A 27222-nucleotide genomic window follows, 5' to 3' on the forward strand; every position below is an offset into this window, starting at 1 on the left:
ATAAAAACTTAAATAATGAAAATAACAAATGTGGCACAGATCACAGAGGCTAGATTCTGAAGACCCCTTGGGTGGGGCAAACACAGCCAGGTCCAATCACAAAGGTGAACTCCTGGCTTATAAGAAGGAACTCCTGAACCAACGGAGAAGGAGAACTGGAAACTTGACCAAATATAGGATGGTTCTATCAGCATACTACTAATTCCCATGACCCCACTCTTGCCACCGTGGCCTGGTCAGGTGTCCCCTCCCCTCAGTGCCCTGCCTGCTATGGTTTGTGGCCAAAGCGCTTTGCAAATGCATCTGGAGCAAGAATCCCAGTTGGATGAGATTCCACAGAGCCAGAGGTTAAAATGCTTTCAAAATCCAGCAATTCCTTCCCCCTTACCTCATTCTTGATTGCTGCCTCTCTCCTACAGACAGCTGAAAGCTATGTCAAGGTGATGCTGTTGTCCTTCTTGCCCCTTAGAAAAATGAACCCAAGCTGAGCTTCTACATCATGCTGCTGTCACAGGCTCATGCTTCCAAACCCCTTAATAAACTGCATCTGACTTGGCAGCTGTGCTTTCTAGCATCAGTGTCCTGACAACAGCTACAGGATGCCCTAAAGCTTCACAGACTATTTACCTTAGATAGTATAATAGTAGGATTCTCATGGAGATTGTTGCTTGTTGCTCTTCCCAAAGAAAGAACCAACAAGACTCTGGTTATAGGTTGTTGGCTTCAAACACAGCTCCCATTTTATGGTGCACTTGCAGTGTTGGAACAGTTTTACTTCCCTGTGGAAACATTCAGGTTTTTTACCAATCCAGTAATGTAAGATCCATAAAAGCAGGTGTTGATAAATGTAAAAGGGAAAATAGCACAAAATTAATGCGAAAGTTTGAGAACCTGGCTAAAAAGGCTTGATTTTTAAAATTCAGTACCAGAATAGACATTCAAGGTTGTTTTGAAGTAGGCAGGAGTATGAAGCCCAGGTGTTCAGCAGACTTGCTTTCAAGCACCTTGTGCAGGTATTTGAGCCCACAGCTCTGTATAAATTAAAATTTTGGCTCACCTAATTGCTAGCATACTTTTGAAGGCAAGATGATACTAAATTTTGACCATGAGATCTGTGCATCTGCCAAAAAGTTTAACAGTGCCTGACTTATTTTGAAATGAGGGATCTCTTATTCATTGCAAGGAGAGCAAAATGGGAATTCTGCTTGCAGAGAAGCAGTGGGAAGAAATGGAGCAACTGAGTGTGCCAAGGCAATTCATGTGACCTACAGTCCACTCTCACAAACTGCAGGTGTAGAAATAGTATTGGTGCAAAGGGATACAGAAGAGCAGAGAGACAGGGAGGGAAACAGTGGTCCAGAGCAGCATGGAGAGATATGGACAGAAAAAAAGATTTCCTGTGGCCATGTAATTATGTTCCTTGTTTGCTGAATCCCATTTCAGGAAGAAAAAAAGTAGTGAGTTTTACTCTGGAATTTTTTCAGTCTGCAAGTGGCAGTATATCATGGATCCACTCATAGCTGTAGCTTAGAATAGATGCATACACAGCTGCTAAGGCATTGCTTCACTAATTTCATCAGATTCTTTCCTCATTGCTGCCCCCATGAAGAGGAGGCAGTGATAGCACTTTGAGGTGTCTGGCATGACACCCTAAGATTCCACCTCCTACTTTTCCTTGATGTGCTGAGTCTTATTTGGATACGGGTTTACAGTGCTCTCCAACCTGTAGCAGGAATTTCTTCACCACTTTTCAGAAGAATTGGTTTGTGTCCATCTGAAGGCACGACTACTGCTCAAGTAAGGTCCTTTGAACAGAAGAGTCCTTAAATAAAAAACCAAACATGTATACGTTGTTCCCAAATCTAGTCTCTGCCTGCTCCCTGCTTTCTTATCCCTGATACTATCACTGTCTTGTGCTTGCTGTGACCCCTTGTTCGACTTGGCCGGGGGCAACTGGCGAAATAAGGGATGGGAACGATGGTCTTGCCAAAAAAATAAAGACTTTAATAACAAAATAACAAACATGGAAACCGCAGAGCTCAGGGGCAAGATCCAAAGACCCGGGAGGTGTGGAACCACAACAGGGTATAGGGGTCTTTTGAGGGCAAGGGTCCAATCACAAATGTGAACTCAGAACTTGACCTTATTTGTATCAGGTACCGAACCACCTGAGAACAAGAACCAGAAACCTGACCAAATACAGGATGGTTCTATCAGCATACCCATGACCCTACTCTTCTCACCATGACCTGACTAGATATCTCCCCCTCAGTATCCTGTTTCCCATGGCCTCAGGTTGATGCATCCTGTATGATGCAAAACTACTATTTATCCCAGCTGGACGTGACCTCACATAATACCTTGTCTTTTATCAGGATCCGATTCATATGCCACTCTATCTGGGCTTATTTTACATAATTTGGGACATGTATCAAGTGTCCACTCACACAAGCCAGCAATTTTTCTAGGTGCCCCCACACATGCTTTTCTGAAACCATAAACCCATCACAACCTCTAGCCATTACCAGAATTGACTTTGCACAGAGGATCTGCATAGGGTTATATTAATCCTTAAATCTCTGCATTATCAGTTACACTGAGAGCTGCAAGCTGGGAAGACATTTTTGAAAGAGATTTTTGATGAAGACAGGTAGAGCTGGCATAGCATTTCTTGCACTGATTTGGCTCATAGTCATTCATGTCCTCCTAAAGAACATAAACTTTGGTGTTTTGGACCTCTGATTGCAGAGAGCTGGGTATGAAATTTGGGAAAAAATTCCCATGTCAAAAAGTCTAAAGAAATGATGAAACGATAAGGGAAAAACAGTATAAAAATACTCTGAAAGATGATAAAGTCAGACAGTCCAGTAGCTTGACACACTATGACCTATTAAAGGATCAAGTATGTAATTTACAGTTTGCAGCTATTATAGTAGTTATTTACTTATTTACTTAACTGCATGCATTTCACTTACTGCACTGCAGTGCTGTGGGCCATGACTGCTGTATGCAAAAGACAAAATTAAGGAAAATCCCTTCCATAAACACCACATATTACCTTGGCATATCTGAAGAAAGACATTTACTTAATTAGGTTTTTCCCAGCTCTTTCTGCCCTCTCATGGAAATCTAAATTCCTAAATAATTGAAGGATAGACTCAATATAGGCCCATTTTTAGGGCCCATTCCTACTAGCTTGTCCTCCTCTAAGTGTTAACTCTATTAAATACCATTTAGGGAAATTCTATAATAGGTTTCACTGTGGTTCCGCAAGGTAAGATACTACAGATAAAACTTCAGACTCCCACCCCTTCTGCTGCTGTGCACTGTTTTCATAGTTTATAATTAATTTATAAGGGAACTCAGCACTAATAAACTGTGTGTCTGTGTTTATGTGTGTGTTTCCATCTGCATAGGGTGAAAAAGCAATTTAGATGTGAAAGATAATGTAAACTGACTTGGCATTGTACACAGAAATATTTTCAGCTTGTTTGCCTGAAAATACATCTTAAATAATACAATTCATTCTGACTGACTGATTATGTGACTCCTACTCATAAATCCTGAACTTGACATTCTAAAATCAGACTTCCTTTCCATTTTGAAACAGTAAAAGGACTTCTCCATCTTAACATGATTTATCATTTTTTTCTTGTTGAACTAACTAACTAAACAGGTCAAAACCTCTGGCTGCAAAGAGTCATTATAAAATATCATCCTCTATCTATGGCCTGCATACTTTTCTTTCATATTTGTCTTAAAGGAAACAGATAAACAAGTATTAAATTTAAACATAATAGGTTGATTTCTTTAAGGTCCTTGTTCCTGTCAATGAATGCATTCATTTATTTCCCACGGCATAAAAAGGGTGCTATATAATACATAACTGAGTGAATGAAGGAGTATAGAGATTTTTTTAGCTTCCAGTACTCCTTATCAACTTGAGTAAGAAAATTATTGATTTGACTAATCATAAATATCCCATGTGAAAAGATTTGTTCTGGCCTGACCTGTTCCCATAGGATGTATCTCATCACAGAGTAATTTTCACCCTTTATGCTAGTCTCAGGAAAATGTTACAGTTTACATAATTTGGAGTTTTTCCTACATAGAGGTGACTTCAGCTGTATGGGTGCAGACTGGCATCAATTAAAAGTGTGCCTGTGAATAAACCACATGGACTTCTAACACGTCCTGATTTTATCAACTCTACTTGTGGGCATCTGCTATTGTTACAGAAGTCTTTAATCACACACTTTCCTGGAGCCAAGTAAGTTACATGAAATGATAAATCTCTTCCTAGCCAGAGCAGAAAAAATTTGCCTCAAGAAACACTTTAAGAAACTTTGCACATATAGGTCACTACGTTATTAACGGGGAAAGCAAAGTGCTGTGCCATTGAAGGCTGAATCCACATTTTCAAAATGAAATTTACTTTTACAGCAGTTTATAATTTGGCCATGAAAAACTCCTTTGGGCAGAATTTCTGCTACGGAGACTTAGCTTGAACACAGGTTCTCTCTGAAAGTCTAAGATGTGGTTCAGACATTAAGAAGATTAGTAAAAATTACAGAAATAACACATTTCTGAACTGAAATTTGTAACAAAATCTATTGCAACTGATTAAATTAACAGAATGTATTTTTTCCAGACTCATTCTCAGATAAGCCATTCCATACATATTTATGCAAATCTAACTCTAGACTGGGAAAACACAGAGCTCATAGGCCCAGCACACTGTGTGATTTTCACATCATCATACTCTTAAAACTGCAGGGTTTTGGGAAGCCTGTCTACATTTCTAGTGGCTATAAGTCATATCTATCAATATTGCAACCAAAGGACCCAAATTATAAAAACTTTAAGCGTATAAAACCTGCACAATCCCAGACTAGCCTCCAAATAAGTGCCAACAGGTGGACCATAACAATCTGCCACGGACGCACCATTTTGTCCTAAACAGCCTAAAATTTGAGGCAAACCTGAAAGAACACCACACTAAGTAGACAACTGGGATGATGTTTTCTGCATTTGTGGCTGTGGGTTTGGAAGGTAATTTTTTTTTTTCTGCCAATCTTAGTCTTGTGCAGTAGAGAGGAAAGGAAGGATTCCAAACCAGAGTCACAGTCAGTGCAAAATGCTCCAACTGAGCCTCCTTCCAGATACACAGAACCCTCTCTCTGTCTATAGTATCAGACTGGAGAGCTGAAGGTTTCCTCCTACAGACTCACACACCCAGTATTCTATTACTTGAAACCTCATTAATTTTTAGGACAACACAAAAGCAGAAATTTCTAAATATAATTTTTTGGTACATAATTCATCCCAGCATAAGCTGGACCACAGGTTGGGTAGTCTTAAATGTGGCAGAAAACACACTTCGACACTTTTCTTTCAAAACAGAAAAAAAAAGTTGACAACAGCACTGTTTTTCTTGAGTGGGAGGTATGTGAATGCTATGAAACTGCATCTTTTAGATTGTCTGCAAGGTGATTCCTGCTCCTTACAGAGTAACTAATTTAGTTTCAGTAAAATAAACTAAGAATTCCTCTTGAAGGGAAGTTGTACATGAAGGATACAAAGGGCTGGATTCTACCCACGTGAAAAAGACTGAAGTGTGTCTTTAAGAGCCGTGTGAGACTATTTGGGTGGTCTGAGCAGTACAGAATTTCTGATTTAAGAGTCACCTAGGTTTTCTCTCCAACAGTCATTCATCAGCAAACTGCCAAACTGCCACATCTTTATGCTTCATCAGTCAATTTTGCCAGTTTCATACCTGTGAAATAATTTCATATTACAAACCACTTCACATGAAACAGAACCTAAAGCCCAGACTTGAAATTGCTGTGATGCTGTACAGTTATTAGAAAACCACTTTGCCATTAAGCTTTTGCTCGTTGTTGCACTAACCCCCCCCCAACCTATTAAAAATAGTCTATTCATTTAAATTTGGATCTAATCAGTGTTGCATCTTCTTTTACATGGCCTTTTACAGGAACAGAAACAGGAAGAGATTCTTGTGAACTTAAATTAGTGAGCTATTTAAACCAGATAGAATATTTCTTACAAAATTACCCTCCAAAGTAAGTGTCAGAGATTAGACAGAAAATAAAACAGACCTTGTAATAAAACCTGAGGCAACAGACCTCAGGCTATTACCTTCACTGCCTGAACATCCAACCTACCTGAAACTTTTTAACCTAACACTCAGATATATTACCCTGAAATAGAAGCACCAGTTTTGCTGTTCATAGAATGAACTCCTGGATATCTCATCAGCAAATTATTTAATATTGAAGACAGACCAGGATATTAAAGGCCTGAAGGACCAAAATAAAGTAAAAAATGCCTAACCCTGTATTCCAGTGAGAACAGAAGTTCCTTGCCAGTGCCCTGGCTTCTAACTTTGGCTCCCTATGCTGTTTTAGCATGAAATCCAGTTAACTTTAATGAAAAACCACTAAGCAGTCCTTGAAATCCAGAAAAACTTGTTCCACTCCATTATTCTTCCTGTTTTATAGCTATCAACAGTATTTTCATGCACTTTCAAAATTTTAATTGGATTTTGTAACATGAGGAATAAATTTTTGTCCTTAGGCAAATCTCTCCATTAGCTTCTGTGGACACCCATAACTAATATTCCTAAACCAGGAAAAAGTATAACCCAAGCCACTCAACCCTCACTCAGTACACCTACAAATAGCTGTTACTGCTTCAGGATGCTACTGGCTAAAGCAAAACTCTGTTTTGTCCTAAAGCAATCTTTAATCTTCTGGGTTTGCAACTCCAAATGTTGCTGAGCTGCCACACAGCATCCACACTGGTTTCTCTCAATCTGGCAGCTGTTATTGGCTATGAGAAATGTTGTCAGACACAGGCATCCCTATTCCCTTACCACAGTCACTTCACAGAACCTGTGCATCCTGTGACCTGGTTATTTCATGGACAATATGGGTGTTCCTGTGGCTGATATGGGCATAATGTGGCACCAAACTCTTCAAACATGATTCTGGAAAGTGTAATGATTGTTTTCTGAGAATTGTTACATTCTTTGGGGACTCCTTTCCCTAATTTAAATAGATTACACATCTTTTAGAGCTTCTCAAAGACAGAAAATTATTTTTGTGTGATTGTAATACATCCATGCATAAACGTTGACTTGAAAACTATACGGAAGTAGTTGATGTTCCTATTAATTTCAGATGATGCATTCTCCATTGCTGCCAGGATGGCATCAGCTGGAGCGCTGGTGGCACCTGGGCTGGAGAGATGAGCCTGGCAGCTGCCTGCTACTGCCAGCTGCTGCTCAGCCCTTGCTCTTCCCCTGGCACTCACCGTGCTGCTGGGAACTACCAGATACAGCACACAAACCAAACTCGGAGTTATCATTACATACGTACGTGTCAAATATTCTACATAACTAACTTGATTTCCAAGAACGAGTAGGGTAGAGTGCAGTCCAAGAAATCCTGAGGTAGTGGGAATGCAGGCCTTGGACAAACTCTGCAAGGATCAGGAGGTGCTCTAAGCCTCATCACCCACCTCTGCCTGCCACTGCGCCACGCCTGGCACTGCTGGTTTGAGCTGTAGGCCAGGCCACCCCAAGTATTTCTGAAACCCCAAAGATTATTCATCTTGTCAAATAACATTCATACTGGTGTGGTTGGCAGGGAGCTGGCTGCCCCGAGCTGGACACAGACAGCTCCAGTCAGCTCTGGTGCAGCCCCAGATTGCAGCAGAGCCAGGGCAACGCTGGAAAAGGCATTCCATGATTCTTGGCCAGAAGGGTGCAGAAATGCAACTGAATTAATTTTAAAGCCGTCTTTAAAGCTGCATGAATTAATAAATCCCAGAACTTTTACTCTGCCCTCCTCTCAACAAGTGAATCGAGGTGCAGTTTGCTGCTTCTGGAACAGAAAGTTACAACTCAACAATGGCACCTGATTACCTTCCTATGATCATTCAGTCTCAACCTGTTAGAAAAAAAGGCACATGACAAGAATTTAGAACTGCAGAAGTGTGGGGACATTAAGGATAAACTAATACCCACTTTGCAACTAAAGGGAGAGTAGATCATAAAAAGAAAATGGCTTTTTAACTCTACAGGACAACAGGAGCCACTCTTGAGCATCCATTTAATGTGAGAAACAGAAGCCATAAATCAAGGAGGGCATCTTTCCTCTCTTTTGGAGGGGATTGGGAATTCTAGTGACAATGACCAGTGAGCTCATATACCAGCTAAATCCCTTGATAATTAACTGAATTACAACACTTACGAAATCCACACAGTAACTGCCCAGCCAACACATTTTTTTCCCAGCTATAGGTAATGTAAGGAGCAGCAGATCCCTCTCAGCAGCACACAAAGCACAGAAAGAGGGACCATTTGGAAAATGAGAAATGGAAGTGACATCTGTATATCATTGTGTAAGGAAAACCAGCATTTTTAGGAAAAAGCAGAATAATGTTGCCTGTCTCAGTCTTTTAGATAATTTTCATGGCATTTTTCTTTCAGATTCTGCTTGTACTTTTTACTAACTTACGGTTTCTGTGTTGTCTATACTGGACCATATTGTTTTTCATATGACACATAATTATATATTTTTATTTCTTTTTCAGAACAATCTTGAATTGCTCAGGTATAGAATCAGTGTAATTATCATTGTGATTTTATTTTTCCTCTCTGTTCTTAACCAGTTTTACCTTTCCCACAACATGGTTACCACTCCCTGCGTTACTGCTACAGCCAGCCTGTGCTTCCTCTTTCCAGAGGAACAGAACCCGTTTTTTGCTATGTGACGGGGTCATATCCTTTGAAATATGCTTGAATTCAGCCTTCTCTATGTGAAAAACTATAACCTCGGCAAGTATCACACAAGTGGAATTTGGGAAAAAGCTGTTTCTCAACAGACTTTTCATCTGCCGAAGTTTCAAGGTGTATGAAAGAGGATCTAACTGATGTCACCTTATGTCTAAGAAAGTAGGTGCACTATTACTTAGGAAGTATTATCACATAGTACTTAGATACTAGCAATTTACTTCAATTTGATAGTGTGATGTTTTCCACAGACAAAAAGCTCCATACGTGGTTTCAATAAATTTGTCTGAATAATATTTGCCAACTTTTAAAGTTATTTGCCAACATGGTTGAGGGATTTTGCAAACATGAATATAAGACAGGAATATCAGGTTTGTGTAAATATTGCATCTAGTGGCACTTGTTCTTTTATTATTTCTAGAAGCATAAGGATATTTGCAAATAATGAGATAGCAAATGTTTTGTAAAATAAAATGTTGCTGAGGGTTCATAAATGCTGCATTTTGCAACTTCTGCTGCTACTACTTAAGGATCAATTTTCTAGCTGATACTTCTGCATTACTGTTGACCATACTGGAAAGAAGCAATGCAGATTTCAGCAGCAATTACGCCACTTATTGATGGGACATCAGAACAGCCAAACCGGGAAAAATGCCAGAGAAGAGAAAAACCGAGACCAGTATTCATCAGCAGGGTCCTATATTCATATTTCCAAATGAATGACTGCTTTTGAAGTGTGACAATTGGATTTTATCCTTTGCTTTAACCTTTACATTAGGAGATTACAAGGAAATGAGCTATTTTTCTGTAATTTCCCCAATGACAGCATGTTTGTACAACCCTGGAATCTCACCTTAATGGCTACTGATAAAAAATTTTAAAGCTCAGCTTTTAACGATGGAGTGCAATGGGAATGTAAATAAAACACTGTGGCTGGAATAACAGCTCCACTACTTGAACTACACTCTACATCCCAGGAACCTGGATTTTTGTTTGCAAATTTATCTGTCTCCCATTCAAATTTGCCAATTTACCCTTTCCACTCCAAGAGTGGTTGAGGGTTTTCTTGAGTAACCAAGTACCAGAAATGTTGATGTATCCTCTACACACGAGGAACAGGTGCAAGACACAAGGTTTACCACAAGACCCTGTGTCTGCACTGGAAATATACAATACCAAAACAACTTAGCAGCAGAGACAATGAGATTTGCATTGCCATAGGTTACTATAACTGAAAATAAACTTCTGAGTGAAAAAGCCATGGTAAGCTTACAAAGTGAACTAAATCTCATGATCCATAAGGTTAAAAAACATGAATCCTGTGATCTCTGACAAATGAGACACAGGCTAAAATTCTTTGCTTCCTCCTGAATATAACAATAAAGGAAATGCAAGTCATGTGACTCTTCAGCTTGTGCCTGTTGCCCAGTAGGACACTGAAAGTTAAAAATCCTTGTCAGTGCAAAGCAGGCAGTGCATGCACTGTGCTGTCATTCCTCAGAAGGCAGACACGGGACTTGTGTTGCTGTGCCCTGTGAATACCCCAGGCTGAAATATCCACTCCATTTTCCAATTCCAAGAGATTACGGCTCTGTTTTAATGGACAAAACACAAGTTTAGGAGGTATGGCTTATCCCAAATAATTCTCCTGTCCAAGCTTCACTTTTGTGACAGGCCATTGGTTTGGTGCATGGACTGATTCTCATGGATGTTCATCACACCAGAACAGGTCATCCACAAAGGACAGCAAAGTTCTGGTCACATACAGAGGTGTTATGAAACATCCACTGACTGCAGTGATAGGCAGATTTCACCTAAGCTGATTTCCTACAGTCTGGTCAGATGCAGTTAATTTCATTTTCAAACAGCAAATCAGTACTTAAAAGAGCAGTGAGTTTTAGTCTTTGTGATTATATAAGCTAATAGATTTTGCCCACTGCTGAGAAATGGAATGTGAATTAATTTCTAATTAATTTCCCTTTACACCGCATATGTCACACTCATTGGTCACTGTGCAATTTAATAAATGCTTATTCACTTTACAGGAATTTCTTATGATTGCAATTCTGAAAACATCTGCCTGAACTATGCCAATAAATCCCATGGCATTTTATCATAACGCAGGTGTCTTAAAAGCCAGCTTCTCTTAGAGCCATTTAGAGTTTTACTGACAATAAACTCTTACCCTGTTAAAGAGAGAGAAAAAAAAGCACAGTTACACAAAACTGTTAAAAAACCAAAAAAAAAAAAAGGTGCTTCTTCATTTCCAAAGGCTGTATGCATAAGAAAATCAGTTAAAAAAAAACAACCAAACCAAACCAAACCAAACAAACCCCATACATCAACCCTTTCTATATTTCTCAAAATAAAATTATGGATCCAGACATTAAACCTAGGTACTTCAAGCAAAAAGTATAGTATAAAACCACAATAAAGATATTTCAGGAGTTTTTTATTTAATTACTTGTTTTAATTGACAGTTAAATACTTGTTTAAATTGTCAGTTAACAAGTGATAATTATTCTTTCAAAACCATTTACATGTTAACCATAGATACAAAGCAGGCCTTTTCATGTATCTCATTAAAAAAATAAAAGAAAAAGAAAGAAGGAAGAAAGGAATAAAAATTAAAAAAGACTTTGTAAACTGACAGATTCTTCCAGAACAAGTAACGTAAAGAAGGATTTACAGAGGTCAGTTTTAATGCAATTTATTTAGAGAGAAGCATTACAAAGTGTCAGCACTGAAGACAGCAGATATTTCACTTATCTATCACAACCAAAAGCATGAATCTTGAGGCATTTTGGAATTTTTTCAGAGCATGTTTTCACCAGAAAAGACAACAGCAACAAGCAAAATAATAGAGAGGGAACGAAAGAAAGATAATGCCTAATGGGATGTTAGAGTGTTTGACCTGCTGGTGAAGCCCTGACTTCTTTTTGTCAGTGTTTGCAGCTTCATATGACCACCAATAAAGAGAAGAAAAGCTTTCTGTCATCCTCGATGACGTTATTTGTTGCGGCGTGTGTCTGACCGCCGGTGATCTCTCTGACCCGGCTAGCAGCAGAGCGGCTGGAGATGGGCCGGCCACAAAACCCCGAGGGATCTGCGGGCCGCACGGGGAAACCCTCGGGACTGGGAGCTCGACGATGGTGTGGTCGCATGGCATGGCAACAAGGGTGGGACGGGTACAACTGAAGTGCCAAAACTGAAGATATTTGTTCAATAAATAAAAGGGCACAAACAACGGCGCAAAACAAAACACAAATGGGCTGCTTCAAAAGACCCCATAGTGGGGCCGACACACATACGTATAGTCTCTCATAGAATGTTCTAGAAGCCTTCTGTGGCAAATCACAGGCTATTGATCTGCATGGCCACTCCCAATTGGTCCCAGAGTCCTTTGTGAGTCCTTTGCTCCTCACCATAAGCTGCCTGGATGCCATCAGTTGTGGCTTCTTATTTTCTTGGAGGCCTGATGTTGGTTGTCTGTGGCATAGCTGTGTAACCAGTTTCTGGCCTGTCTCCACCAGGCCAAGCACCCACAATTATTTAGTTTCCTAAAGAAAAATACTAAAAGCATCAAAAGAAGAGCTTGATACCAGCAACCAACTGATTTCATAAAATACTCCTTGAAACTAAAATTGCAGTTTATGGTTCAGTTGAAGTAGACTGGGAGATGGATATGACAGCATATATTAGAAAAAGGCTGAAGAGTAGGACTGCTATCAAAGATCTATTTAATTTAGGATTCCTCTCCCTTTAATTACTCTCTGGTGTATGTTCACTCTCTGGTGATAGTTCATGTCTAAAATTCACACAATAAAAGTGGCAAGGAAATAAATAGTCTTCACAACTGTTCATCCACCAGCCCCAAGATTCTGGCAGTGCAGTTACAGAGCAAGGAGCCAGGCTCTCCTCATAGGTTAATTCTGCACTGTTATTCCAGGAAAATAACACATTACTGTATAGAAGTTCTACTCACACACATATTTGTACTTACTACTTCAAAAGTTCATTTTAATTTTAATTCTTACCAGTGACCTCTACTGGCCTTCATCAAGTTTTCCAGTTGCTTTTCTAATGCAGAATATGTGCTATGATTGTGAACCTGCTCATACCAGTTTTGTTTCCAAAATCAAGTTAGATTTCTAAGAACTGTCCCTCTTGGCTTTTTTCTGCCTCCATCAGCTCATCCATCAGCTATGCTTTGCTGTATGCAGTGGACAAGCTGCTAACTTCAAGTTTGTTGATAATTTTTAGTTTGTTTCAGTTTGTTCCTTTGATGCACCCTGAATGTAAAACTGTTTCAACATACTTTGTTTTTATTATTTATTAACAATTCACATCATGCATAATGAAAAAAACTAAAATTATGTTGATCTGATGTTTTTTTTCTCCCTTTACTTCCACTCCCAAAATGTATTTTGATTTCCACATTTGTGAAAATGTAACATACTGCATAACATTTATTATTATAAAGGCATACTCTGTGGCTGAAAATCAAATTGTTTTGGCACACATGCTAGTGCAATGGGCATTGCTGAGGTAAATAACAATATCAAGTACAGGATATGGTACAAGAAGGTAACAAAACAGATTTTAAAATTACTAGATTGATATTCACTAAAGTTTTGGGATGAAAGAGCTAATTTAGATTAAATAAGGGCTGGTCATGAATAAACCATAGGATCCCATGAGCTTAAACAGAAGCTGGTCCATTTATTTTCTTTCAATTTCTTTCCCTTCACTACCCAACATCAAAATCTTTGAAAAGTTAGAATTTAAACCCCAAGGGTAATACTAAAACTAACATTCTCACAGGAACTCAGATAAATGTCCAGAGCTCTTCTACATAGCTGTAGTACTTTGCTGTTCAGAAATTTTAGGAGGCTTATCTTTAACAATGATCCTATGAACCAAAGGACATATTACCTATTTAAAAATAGATGAGGAGCAGAGAATAAAACAGTAACTTGCTCAAAGTTCAACAGAAGGAAGGGAAGACCAAAACACAGGCTGATAATTATTTAAGACTGCAGAATAAAATATGACTCTTCCTAGCAAGCCTAGGAAAGATTAAAAGTATCTGATAGAGTTCATCTGGGGGAAATTTCCAACCCATTTTTCATCTGCTTAATTCTATTTTACATAAACACCCAGATTCCTGAGCACTTACTGAAACCAAATTGAAATCCTGGATGCTCATTCATTATTACTGAGTACCATATGTCTAATTTTATTTTTGGAATTGTCTTTGGCAATAACACACTCTGTCTGAAGCTCCATGGCAAGGACTCAAATCTGATGGTTCTGAAAAGACATTTCAGGGGGGAGCATGGTACTGCTGATCCTGAACAGAATGTATAATAGTGTACAGCTTCTGCCTTGGCTTTGCTCACAGAGGCTGTTTTGGTGACCTAAGAACACTAAGAACAAGCAGAAGTGTGAAGAGATGAACAAAAATCTTTGCTATGACTCACACAAAAAGGTAGAAGTAAAGAAGATTGATAGACAAATCCAATAATGTAATTTCCTCTTGTCTAAGAATTCCTTGTACCACTTCTTAAGAAGTTAGCTTATTTGGCTTTTTAAAATCTTTGCCTGTCTAGTGTCATTAAAACTACAAATTGCATGTTTCTTTCAGGTTCACATCTAAAAGGCACATTTCTCTGCTTGGGCAGTTCCATCATTCACCAATCTCTGCCTTGAGTGACCACAGAAATTTGCATGGCCTGGAGGCCATGGCCATTCTCCTCAGTCACCACAGCACCTCTCACATGAACATTCTCCACCGTTTTTCAATCACTTAATTCAGACTATCTCAAAGCACTTAATTTTGTGCATTTGTATCACAAGAACTTAAAAGCAGCTTCATTTAAGAAACATTATATTTTTAGTCGTGTATGACACTGTGGAAATGATCTAGTTCACTTATTTATCCCACATGAGACAGCTCTCAGAGCACACAGGTGCCTATTGCTGCTATGTGGGGTAGAGTTTTTTTCCACTTAAGCCATAATAAAAGTTGAGGTTTTATGGAAAAACCTTGCTTTTTACATAAATAAGTTCAACTCTTTTGAAAATCCACCAGGAACTTTGCTGTGCTGTCAGACCTCCTGAGTTGTTTGGAAAAAGCTCTCTGCTCCAAAACACACCTGCAATATTCCTTTGAGCAGAGGAAGGAGGTGCCCTACATAGCTGTAATGAAATTACAGCAGAACTCCACTGGGCAGTGTCAGCTTTAGCTGCAGCACCAGGTGAGGTTCTGCCAGAACCTACTGCACAGCACTCCATGGCATTATGCACATAAAAATACACCACAGTGCTCTGTTCTGGGAAAATGCACCTCCAAATGTGGCAACATTTTGGTTAATTACGGCAGAGTTGCTAACTCACTGGCAAAGCCTTCCATCCTGTTTACTGCATCCCCATTTAGATTTCTTTGTTAACAATTTAGAAGAAAACCTACTATTTCTTATGTAACAGAGTTAAGTTAAAAAAAGATCATCTACTGTCTGAACTTTAAACTTTGATTAAAGATTACTTTTTCTTTCATTCCACGTTTGCTACTGGACTTTATATCTAATGTGATAGCAGAGCTGTACTATAATCACTGTACAATAGTCAGCTCGAAAGAAAATACAAAACATGTATCGATGTTTAAAAAACTTACCATCCAAAGTCAACTGAATATTTATGTATCTTACTCATGAAGCATCTTTCACATCTCATTTATGACCACAACTCAACATTAAAGAATTCTTTGTCCGTGAACTAAAGATAATGCCTAAGTCTATGGCTTTTTTTCATTTCCCATTTTCTCCCCCCAAGACAGCTTGAAATGCCTTTCATTGGAGCTACTGCAGTGAAAATGTAGGTATTTCAGTAAAAAATGTTCTTTTCAAAATTAAAATTAACTACAACACTGAGTTAGCATACTGACTACAAATGCACCACAATGCCATTAACTGAGGTAAAGCAAAAAATCAGCCCTGAATTTTTTAATCAGATACTATAGCAGCAAACCCTGGATGCGGGAAGAAATGATGATGTCTGGCTCCAGATCAGAAGGCTGAAGGCTTTATTAAAACTATACTATATTGCATTAATATACTATTAAAAGAGATACTGTAGTACTCTACATACTTACTTCTTACTTACTTTTCTAACTAACAAACTTGCAATTCTCTGCTGCAAGTCTGAGACACAGCTAGATCTGATTAGTCATTGAACCCAAACAACCTTCACCAGAATCTAATCAAGCAATCACTACAGGTAAACAATCTCCATACCATATTCCACATGGGGAAAACTAAGGAGCAGAAATAAAGATTGTTTTCTCTTCTTCTTTCTGTACTTCTCCAAGAAATCCTGAGACAGAATTATGTCTCCCTGTCCAGAGGATGTGAATGTCACAAGATACTGTGTACTTATGTACACAGTACATAAGTAGAGAGAGATAATGGTGAGGAAAAATGGGACCCGTATAAGTTTATTTGGTTTCCTAGAACCTACAAAGAATGTAAGCAAATTTATACCACCCAGGAAAACTCATTTGTTGCCCAGCACTAATTTGACAATCAGTGAGGGCAGGAGAGGAGAAGTACCTACACCTGCAATTAACACATAGCAGCTAATGAGATACTACAGCTTAACCTACTAACTGATTGTATCAATTTCAAACACCAGCCATAGTGCAAAGAGTAAATAACATTTGAGAGAAAAAACAATTTGACAGCACATCTTCTAACTTATTTTTTAAAATGAAATTAAATAGCAATAGACAATTTAAAAATATTTAGCACCCAGGAAGCACTATAGAACAGGCTGAGGGTTAAATGTGTAAATGATTGGAGCTGCATGGTCCATAAAACTAAAACTGAGGCAAAATGTCCAAGCGATAGCTGGAGCCAGAGGACTCCCAAGTGAAGAGCAATTTGCAGCTTATTTAATTTATGTCCTTGACAAATAATTTCTTCCAGACAATTTCATTGCTCCAGACACATTGAAACAATGACCTTATAAATGCTATTCTCCAACACATTGACTATTTTGATTTTAAGAACATACTAAAATATTTTAAAATCAATACAATAGCAAAAAATTTGAGGAAACTGTAGTGCTGGACTGCTAAAAGACAATAGTCAAAGTGACTTTCTGACAATAGTGTTGTCTTTTTGGCAAAATCCAGATCAGCTCTGCTTAAGAACACTCTAGGCCTTGACTGTAGAGGAGCAGTAGGAAATGACGAGCAGGGAATAAACCACAGAAGTTAAACTGGGAGGTGACTTGTCCCGGTGACTGGAAACAGAAGTGCTCAGTAACAGCTGACACCACACACCCTGGAAGGATGAAGGAAGGGACACTACTCCCAAATCCAGTTTCAGCACAGCAGCGTCATGACTGCTCTCCCATTTTACTGCTGCTTCAGACCTTCAGCAGTGAATCAAAGAAAACCCCAATTCTGTATGCCTTGCATTACTAATAGAGTTATTCTAAATTTTTGTGTGTTTATTTTTTCGTACTGTTGTGCTCATTTCCTTCTATCTCTTTAACCTTTTTTCCAGCTCCAGGCTGGTTGTTTAGCTGACTGAAGGACAAACAAACGATAGCTTCTATTAACAAATATTGAGTCTTAAACTGGGCGCAAATTCAACCTTGTGAAAATATTACACTAGGTAATACTATTTACATTAGGAAGTTACCATACGGGATTAAACATATTTGGAGAAAGTTAAAAAAAAAATGTTGCATTAGTCACATAAATTTGATTGTGCTATGGTTTATGAATGCTTCAGTTTTTTTCTGCACAACTTCCTTTGCAGTAATTGAGCCACAATATAGCATTCAAGTAATTTTTAGAGCACAATGCAATCTTTTGAAAACAAAAGGGACTATGAAAATCCCTACTGAAACAATTTACTTTTCACTGAATATTAAAGAGAATATTTCTGCAAACAAGCTGGAAAAAATGAAGACTTTTCTTACAGTGAAGTATTTTATTCAAAACATATTGAAATAAATTTCCACATCAAAAGCCAATATCTGTTTCCTCATGCAAACAGTTGCTTCTGTATGCAAACATTAAGAAAAAGGTGGCCGTGTCCTCCTTAGCAGTTAGAGGAAAATGACTGGGGAACTCCTTAGTCTCAACCCTTCCATCCAGCAATTTCTAGGTCAGAGTTTGGCACCATAAACATTTCCTAGAGATTCTGCGTACGTATCTCCTTGCTGATTAATTCCTCACATACATGTGTGTATACCTATAATGTATATTTATATATAAAACACCTAAGTGCACTTTCAAGAGTTCCCATATCACCTATTTACTCCATTTGCAGAAGCATTATGGTGGCTCTCAAGCAAATAGTTAAGTAAATAGCCACTGAATTGAGTTTAAGTAAGGGGATATTAAAATGTGTGTTATATGACAATTGTGATAGCCACCATGGACCTTGGAGTGCTCTGCCATTCCCAGAGGGATCCCCGATACTGTGCACACTTCCTAAAGCACTCCAAGAGATGCTGCTGTTGCCTCTTCATCCCTGGGCTCCTTGCAGTTAGCCATCTCAAGGGAATTAAGCAAAGAGTCACCCCTTGTAGTGGTTTTGGTTAGGCAATTTGAGATTTCCTGGCTAATGCACTAATTAATGTGCTGGCCAAAACCCCAGTACACCTACTAGAATACACTTATTTCTTGCTATGAGATAGGATTAGGAGGAAGGCAAAGCAAGCTTGACACTTTAAAAGGATATAAAGAAAATTTTATTAACAGAAGCTAAAAGAATAATAAGAATCAGAATAAAACCTTCAGAACACTTCTTCTCCCCCCACCCCAACCTCCTTCTTTCCCACTAATGACATGCAGAAACAATTTAGTCAGTTTATCACCTCCAGAATAGCCTTTCTTTAGTTCAGTTAGGGAGAGGAGTCTTTTCTGACATGCCATGGAGACTTCTCCACAAGAAACAGTTCTCTCGTGGTTTCAGTTTCCACAAATAACAGCTGTCCGGGAATCTGCATTTGTGAAACCCCATCTTTTGAAGCCTTCCCTGAACTCTCAGCTCTCCATCCTCCTTGGATGCTGCAATCTAAGCTCCCTCAGTTTATCAGCTGCCTGGACTCTCCTCTTTTCTCAGGAGAAGAGGTGCTGGCTGGCAGAGTTCTGAGGAAACTGAGCCTCTGTGTAGTGGAGAGCTGGCAGGGCTGGGTGAAGAGAGCAGAATGACCCACACTGAGTCTTCCTCTAATGGAATCATTTAAATGAGCCTGGTTTCCCTTTGATTAACCAGGAGAAAATCTATAATGGTTGATCACAATTCCTATCCATTAGGCTATTTCCAAAATGAATCCACATATCTGAACTTGAAGCGAGGCAAAGTTAAGAATACCAAATGTTAATAACAAAACAAAGATTTAGCACTATGTTTCAATAAATGGGAATTCCCTGTCACTGCTGCTTTTTAATTGACATTACTGATACTCCTTTAAGTAGGCTTAAAATGTAGACAGAAATTTGTTGCTAAAAAGATAGAGGTGGCAGTGTATGGATGAATAACATGTTGTGATCACCTTTAAATAAAAATCCACAAGTATATGAATTAATAAAAACCTGGCTTGTTCACTTTTCCTAGTATGAATTTGTACAGGTTCTCAACCATCCCCTTTTCTTTATGTGTCCTGATATAATTTAATTATTTTGCCATTACAGATGGACACAAAGCCTGACTATCTGAGCATCTGGGGACAGGGAGACATGATTAACATTGGTTTATATAGGCAAGAAACAGCAGATGATGTTCTTTCCTTTCCTTGCTTTATTGTGCTTGTGTTCTGTAGGAGAGATGAAAGATTACCAGACAGTAAGATTGCTAAGTAGCAATATTCAAACAATTCACCCTTGTGACTTTTTTTCCTTTCAGAAATATCTGAATTTAAAAGTTCTGAAGGTAGGAATCAGCTAAAGGAAAAGAGTGAAACTTTCAGAAGTCTGCAAAAAGTTAAGTTCAAGTGAAGTGTGTATCAGCTCCCCATGTTGTCCTACTCATAGGACTACAGATAGAAAGAGAGAAAATAGTCTCAGATCTCACTGAATCAACTGCCCAACCCCCCACCACAGACTCATCTGTAGCTTTCTCTCAAAAAATATGGCCAAAGGTTTCACACATAAATATAGAATAGGAGGAGATGGCTTAATCCAACCACATGAGCACTTAAGGAATTGCAGAAATAGAAATGTAATGATGTGATGAGATTGCTCACCTCAGTAGGAGGTGTCTCCCACAAGTGATAAAGTTGAATTTAATCTGGAAAGATTTTTTAGTATTCTCCTGCACTCCTCTCTGACTTTCTTCCAGAATGATATTCCTGAGGCATTACCATGCATAATGTATAAATGATCTCTGCTTAGTTTTACATTTATTGCAATATGAAGTATTTTAAAAGTTCATCATATGCTTCTTCATAGTGACATACTGGGACAAATTTTGAAATATAACTCCCCTAGGTGACTAGAAGAACTTCTGTTGTGCATACAGATGAATGCTTAGGGAAAGCAGTCAAAATAACCTAAATCTTCACAAAAGCAGACAAACTTTATTTTGATAAGCTCAAGTTCCAATACTTGCATCTGTCCCTTTCATATTGGGGCATTTAGACCAATCCTAGAGAAAGGATTTTGACGAAAATTTAATAATTAACATTTTTTCAAGATAGTTTTGAATTTTAATAAAATTTTTGTCCAGATTATGTGGGGAAAGTTTTCCAGCTTTCAGAGTGGATCTACTTTCAAATGATCCTTTAGTATCCTGATATGATATAAACCTAGAAAGATTCATTTTGATTTCAATCCTTGGTTGAAACAAGAAATTTAAAGTACAATGCACAGGACAACAGCTATTTAAATTTTCATTTTCTTAACAACAAAATTTTTGAAAAACCTCTGAAAATGAAAACTCAAGCCAAAACAAATTAGAATAAAAGTAATAATGCCTTGATAAGCACAGCCTCTAAAATACAAATGATGCTCATGCATTTAGGAGAATGCTTATTGCTAAAGCTTTTCTCATTAGCCTTATGGGCCACTACCAACACTGCTATTGAAAATTTTGGCCTCCCAATAAAACAGCAAACCCATATTATTGGAGAAAATTTCCCAGCACAACACACTTTGAGGATGTGACTGCTGCTTGCATTAATAAAGCACTTGCATCTGACATTCTTTTCATCTCCCCAAAACCAATTTCTAATTTATTTCTGTGTACAGTGAAAATCCAGTCACAGTGGGGCATGAACTTATTATGTGGAAATGCATACAGATACTCTCACTCAGCACAACTCCCTCTGATGTCAGTGAAAATTTAGACCAAGTGAGAAGTAAGAACAAAATTATTTGCTTTTAAAATTTTTCAGTTGATATTTTGGATCCCAGGATAAGATACTCCATCTTTCCAAGGGACATGCTGGCTAAGGAGACTTTTGAACAAGGTACTTCAGCTGAAACAGAAGATTTGGAAGGGACTGCCCAGACTATTAAGTTTTTTCTACCCTCTACAAATAATTACATCGTGCCATCTCTTTCTTAAACTGATCTAGCTCCTCCTAAAAATTAGTTGGGCTTTTTTTCTCCATAGTAAAAGGCTGCTCTAGAATCTCATTTGTGTGATGACTAAAGCCCATGCTCTGATTTCCAGCCTCAAGATACTCTTGGAAAGTTTGTGTATAATTATTCCCTAGCTTAAGCACTTGCTTAGCATTACTGCACTATTTGCCAATTCAAGTTTCATTTTCTCCTATAAGTTACTTCATCTTTCCAGATCTGCCTGCTTTCAGTAGTTTCATTACTCTGCACTTAACTTTTAAAAGATATTTCTAAGGAACTAGCAACACTTCTTTAGTCTGTATCACAAATTTGAGGTATTTCAGGGTTGAGAAAAGAATATTGACTGGGCAAGTAACAGTTCCCACCTTATTAAAAGCTACTGGAGGAACAGGTAAGAAATTATTCTCCCCTATCCACAGTGGAAGGGACAACATGGAATGAATTTATGGAGGAAAGCGCCTTTAGGTCAGATACCAGAAAAACCTTCCAGCTGAGCCCCTGGACTTGACTGCTACATCTCCTTTGCTATGGGTTTTTGCAGGAAGTGAGACAAGAGTCAGTCAGGGATGTACTGGGTGCAGCTGACCACAGGCAGAGGGGCAGCCCAAGACATGCTCTCCAGGTCACTCTCCACACTTCCTGCTGGAGTAAATTCAACTGTTCCAAGGGGGATATTTATTATATAGCAAGTTGGATCTGATAGTGGCCGTGCAGACCTAGTAATTTTTCATGACAATGAAGAGATAATGGAAATATCTCCAGGATCAATATCTTCTTTCTCAAGAAGCAGCATTGAATGTCTGTCTTTTAAGTTTCTTCTCTTTAGAGGCAGTAATAAAAACTCAGTAGACTTTACTGCATATTCCTTTTTTAGGAATTAAGCTATGAGAACTCCCCTATTTTCAAGGGCCATGAAACCACAGTTCCTTATAATTTTCCTTTTCTTCAAAAAAGCCTGCAACAGCATTATGTAGTGTCCTGTTCTTAAATAGGAAAAGTTACTTAAAGGCTAATAAGCATCCTTAACCTTCAAATATTGATTGGAGAAATATTATTTTTTAAGTGATAAACTGAAGTTATTTTTAAGTAAAATAAAGCACCTGAAATTTAACAGTGTTGTGTACATATTGTCATTATATTTAGTAAGAAGCCAAACTGAATGAAATAGGAGATGTATTGAACAACTTTATCTGGATTCTGATCCTTTTGTGTTCAGTTTAATACAAAAATATGGGGTTGATTCATCCTCTGTGGTTGAGTAATTGCAGAATGGACAAGGAGACTCTACCCAGAATCAAAAGCAGTGCAAGTCTGATGAAGTCACCTACATCTAAAATTACATCTCTGTAAACCTCTTGTAACACTGAAAAGCAAAACAAAACCAATGTGGATTGCTATGCAGAGTGCATCTTTGGAAGTTATGCCATTCAGCAGTAACTCCAAGATATTCTAATTGGAAGCCAAAATCGAACAATAAATCACAGGCACAAATCATTTGGATATAAAAGTTATCTCACAAGTTAATAAATGCACATGCATTGTGTAAAGACAGGGATTAAACTAGAAATCCCTTAGCAGAAAGGGTCTGGCTTTCAGCAGTCTTGAAGTTTTAATGCAGAACAGATAAAGAGGAGGTTTTTATTAGGAAAAGAAACAACCTGGAAGTGTTTCCCTGAGGAAGGCATTGTGGCCTAGCAGCTGCCACCACCTATCAACCTCCAGGTGACTGCTTTAAAAATCAGTTATTTGGGTGCTGGACATGACCAGCATTGCTCCATCATGCACCAGCACAAGCAATTCCCTTTGCACAACCCTGTGCCCTACAAAAGGAATTGCTTCCCAAGTAAGGAATTAGCAAACAACAAGGATGGCAAAACACAACCTCTCATTGCCTTCTTTCCATCACTATTAAGTAATCTGAAAATCATATTCCCATTGACAACAAAATTTTGACAACTACAGTTGAGACTGATGAGAGGAATTAAATGCAAATATATTCTTCGGTGTGCTTGGCTTCAAAGGCACCACTTCATTTCAAGCACCAGGGATTGCCAATTACTCTTGCTTGAGGCACTCTGTCCTCCTGCCTTCCACAGCACTGGAGTCACCTTGCACAGAGTTCTCGCAACATATTTTAAGAGTCAGTAATCCCTACTGGCCAACATCTTTCAGTTCACTGTCTCAGGAAATTCTGCATACTATAAAAGCATCATGGGTTGTGACAGAACCACTCAGCATTGCTTCTTGTCTCTCTGTCTATGACAACTTGGCTCATGCTATTTCCCTGACCTGATTGCTTCCTCTTGTAGCAGCTAAGTATCCCCAAAAGCAAATGACAGTTTACACTTCCTATGTTTCCACCAGCCAGGGAAATATGAGCTGCAAAGGAAAATAACACCAACACCAAATGTCACATGGGACAGAAAGCTAAATGAAATAATAGGATCAGTCAGCATCACAGCCTGGTCTGTGGGATCTGCTTCCATCCATCAGCCATGACAGCAGAGATCAGGTTGTCCTCTTTTCTTTGCAGCAACAGTTCACCATTTGCCCCAACTGATCAAATTCCACCATGAATACTACCTATGTTTCTGGAACAATTTACCCTTTTTAAAACACCCTTGCAGCACACATATTCTGCCTTTACCCCAGTATTCATTGCAAAATGGGAGAAAAGATGTCACACTGAAGAGGTGAGGAACCAGCTCTCCCTGGAATTCAACTGCAGCAGTTGAGAGTAATGTACAAATGGCTATTTTTTTATCTGAAATCCATTCCAACAGTTATGGATTAATTTCTTGTCATTTGCTGTGCTCTTTTGCAATTTCTGACAGAGGAATGATGTATTTGAAATGGAATGCCTCATGTATGCTGTAGATTACCATTGTGAGCAGCACTGCTTTGACCTTTTCAGTAAGCTGTATTTTCATTTACTGCCAGGGCTATTTAGGTTGTTCTCTTCTGTCTCAGGTTCTCTAAACTGCAGGTAACAGACAAGAATGGCCAACCAGACAAACAACAAAAAACAATATTTAAAATTAAGTCTCAAAGTATAATAAAAAATATTATTGCACCTCACAAGAGGAACCCTGTGTTGAAATGAAGTTTCACCCCGGCATTGCAGTTGATTCTGAACACTGTGACTGGTACCAGGTGAATCCATTTACCCAGCCATTTCAGCACTGCTGGCCTGTAACTGCAAAAATGAATTTGTCTGATATCAGACACTCAAACCTGACCAGCCTAGAAGTAAAACAACCCGGATAAGGTGAGGATAGGTTGGTTTCAAATGCAAACAGAGACCTCAGCCGACCCCATTCAATTCAGAATGCAGACACATCAGTGGTCAGAGGGTTGGGTGGTGCAGAGGTCCCAACCAACTGGCTATCCAAACCCCCTAAAAAAGAAGGTTCTGAAATAAAACATGCTGTTTGTCACTGACCCAGGCTGAGCCATGTCGTTTCTCTGTCTCCAACCAATGACCTCACATAACAAGTTACAACTAAACCTATTCCAGCTAAACAGCTAAAACCTTGTCATCTTCCACTCTGGAATACTAAAATGTCTCTAGGAAGAGTCACAGTTTTGTCTCTTCTTGGGTTTAGGATCTTTCCCTGTTTCAATTGACTCACAATGGAATCTGTCCATAGTACTGCCTGAATCTCTTACAGAGCAGTTAAGTTTATATTAAGACAGGAGAGATGCCTTGATATAAAGAAAAGAAAACCAAACCAAAAAAATCCCCAAAAGACAAAATACCCCAAACCATAAATACTACCTAAATAGATGTATTTAAGAAAATTAACAAACCTGAAACAGACAAATATAAACCCATTTTTTGTGATCGGGTCTTTAGATTGCTGATATTTTAAGAATAGATTTCTTATTAAAAACAATATCTTTAATATTTCTGGAGTATTAGCTTTGCCCTTCCTTTCCATTAAATACATTAAATACATTTTACCTTTTCACCTTTAAGCACATTATTAACTCTATCATTCTATCTCCATTCTCTGTAAAGTTTATAACAGTATCACAGTTGTATAAGACAAGAACACAATTTCTTACATTGTTAAATGCATGGATATTTATTCATACTATGCACCACAGCAGTTGATAATTTATTATTTTAGAAAAGAACTTTCTTTCTGTGTAAGATAAAGGCCCAAAAGGTAGCATGAAACATCATGGCTCTCTAGACAGCAGTTGCTTGATTCAGTACATCTGCATTTAGAAATACTAAATTGAACACAGGCAGTTCAGTGCCTTCACTTCCTATTTTACCTTTAAAGTAAGGCTCAATACATCACTTCCCTGTGAAATAAGGAAAGGTATAAACTGAGAATAACTGGAAAATATATTTATTAAATAATGTTCACTCTTTCTGTGTAACATAACTCAAATAAGTCATTACACCTTGTCTTCATTTCTTATACCATTTACATCTTGCATGATTTTACAGCTCTTTTCTTTACTGTGCCTGTACTGTCAGCACCTCTGTAGTACAGGAGAAATGCACAAGTGCTTTGCAGACAGTGCAGAACATGGTAAAGAGGGACCTTGAGCCAGACAGGAAGTGCCTCTAGATGGGAGTTAGATGGAGCAATAAGCACAACAAGAGAAAGAAGAAGGGGAACACTCAAAACTGACCAAATAGACTGGGATATCTATTTGCAAGCAGATGACAGAGAATCTGAAAGGAATTGAAGCACTGAAAACCTTTTTTATTCATTCCTAAGTGTATGACAGCATTCTCTACATTTACCATAAGTACTCCCTTTAGCCCCAGTCCTCTCATAATCATTACTTCCCACAAAGGTAAAGAGAAAAATGGGAAGTAACTATTTTAATTTTCAGCACCGAAAAAAGCACTCGATCTTCTGACAAGCAAATAGGTTGCAACAACTGTCCTGTCACATGTAGTTATTTCTTGGTAACTTTCTGTTTGCTTATTCAATAGAATTATTTATTTCTGATAGAGGTTCACTGGGAGTTCTTGGAACACATTGCAAATTTGTGCTAGACTGCCCTACAGAAAAAGTGCTCTTGGAGTCATCCAATTCATGTGCTTAATGAGGCTGCGATAAATAAGGGGAGAGGAAAGGAGCCAGAATTTTTGCAGTTGGCAAGCAGATTTTTATGTTTGTGCTTTTGTGGGGTTTGTGCTTGTTAGACTTTTTTCAACATTTGCTGAAACTTTCCAGAACATGCTAATGCTTATAGCATTTTTCTCAAAGTACAGCTGTGGGTCTGAGCCTTGCATAACTTTTACTTTTCTCTGTTAATGCAGGCTGTCTCATAGGCCAATCATATGGTCACCTAGAGCACAGATGGGAAGAACAATCATTCCTATTGAGAAGAATCTGTATTGGGCTTTCTATTTTAGAAAATTGGAAACAAAGGATTTTATGTAATCTTACTGGTATCACATAGTAAGATCATTGAGAAATTTAATTAATGATTTAGGGCAATACTTATCATCATATCATCTGTGTTTTTTTCCAGACAAGAAACTACACCTCAGTCATGCACCTCCTGGAACATCACTCAGAGCACTCCTGAACATAAAGTGGCAGTGGGTGAACTGTCTCCATGACCACCACTGCTGTGATGGGGCACAGACACCGTGCAGGAAACCCAGTCCTGGATGTAGCATTTGTCAGTTATCTGAGGCATACACTGACTAAACCCAGCTGCGCATCTCTGTAGCCTCTTGTATTAGCTGGCTAAAACACTAACATGAACTCTCCCTGGTTTTATCCTGTTAACAGGTCTCTGTACTGAGACTTGTTTTCAACAC

The sequence above is a fragment of the Vidua chalybeata genome, chromosome 10, assembly GCF_026979565.1.
Source record: "Vidua chalybeata isolate OUT-0048 chromosome 10, bVidCha1 merged haplotype, whole genome shotgun sequence".
Lineage (NCBI taxonomy): Eukaryota > Metazoa > Chordata > Aves > Passeriformes > Viduidae > Vidua > Vidua chalybeata.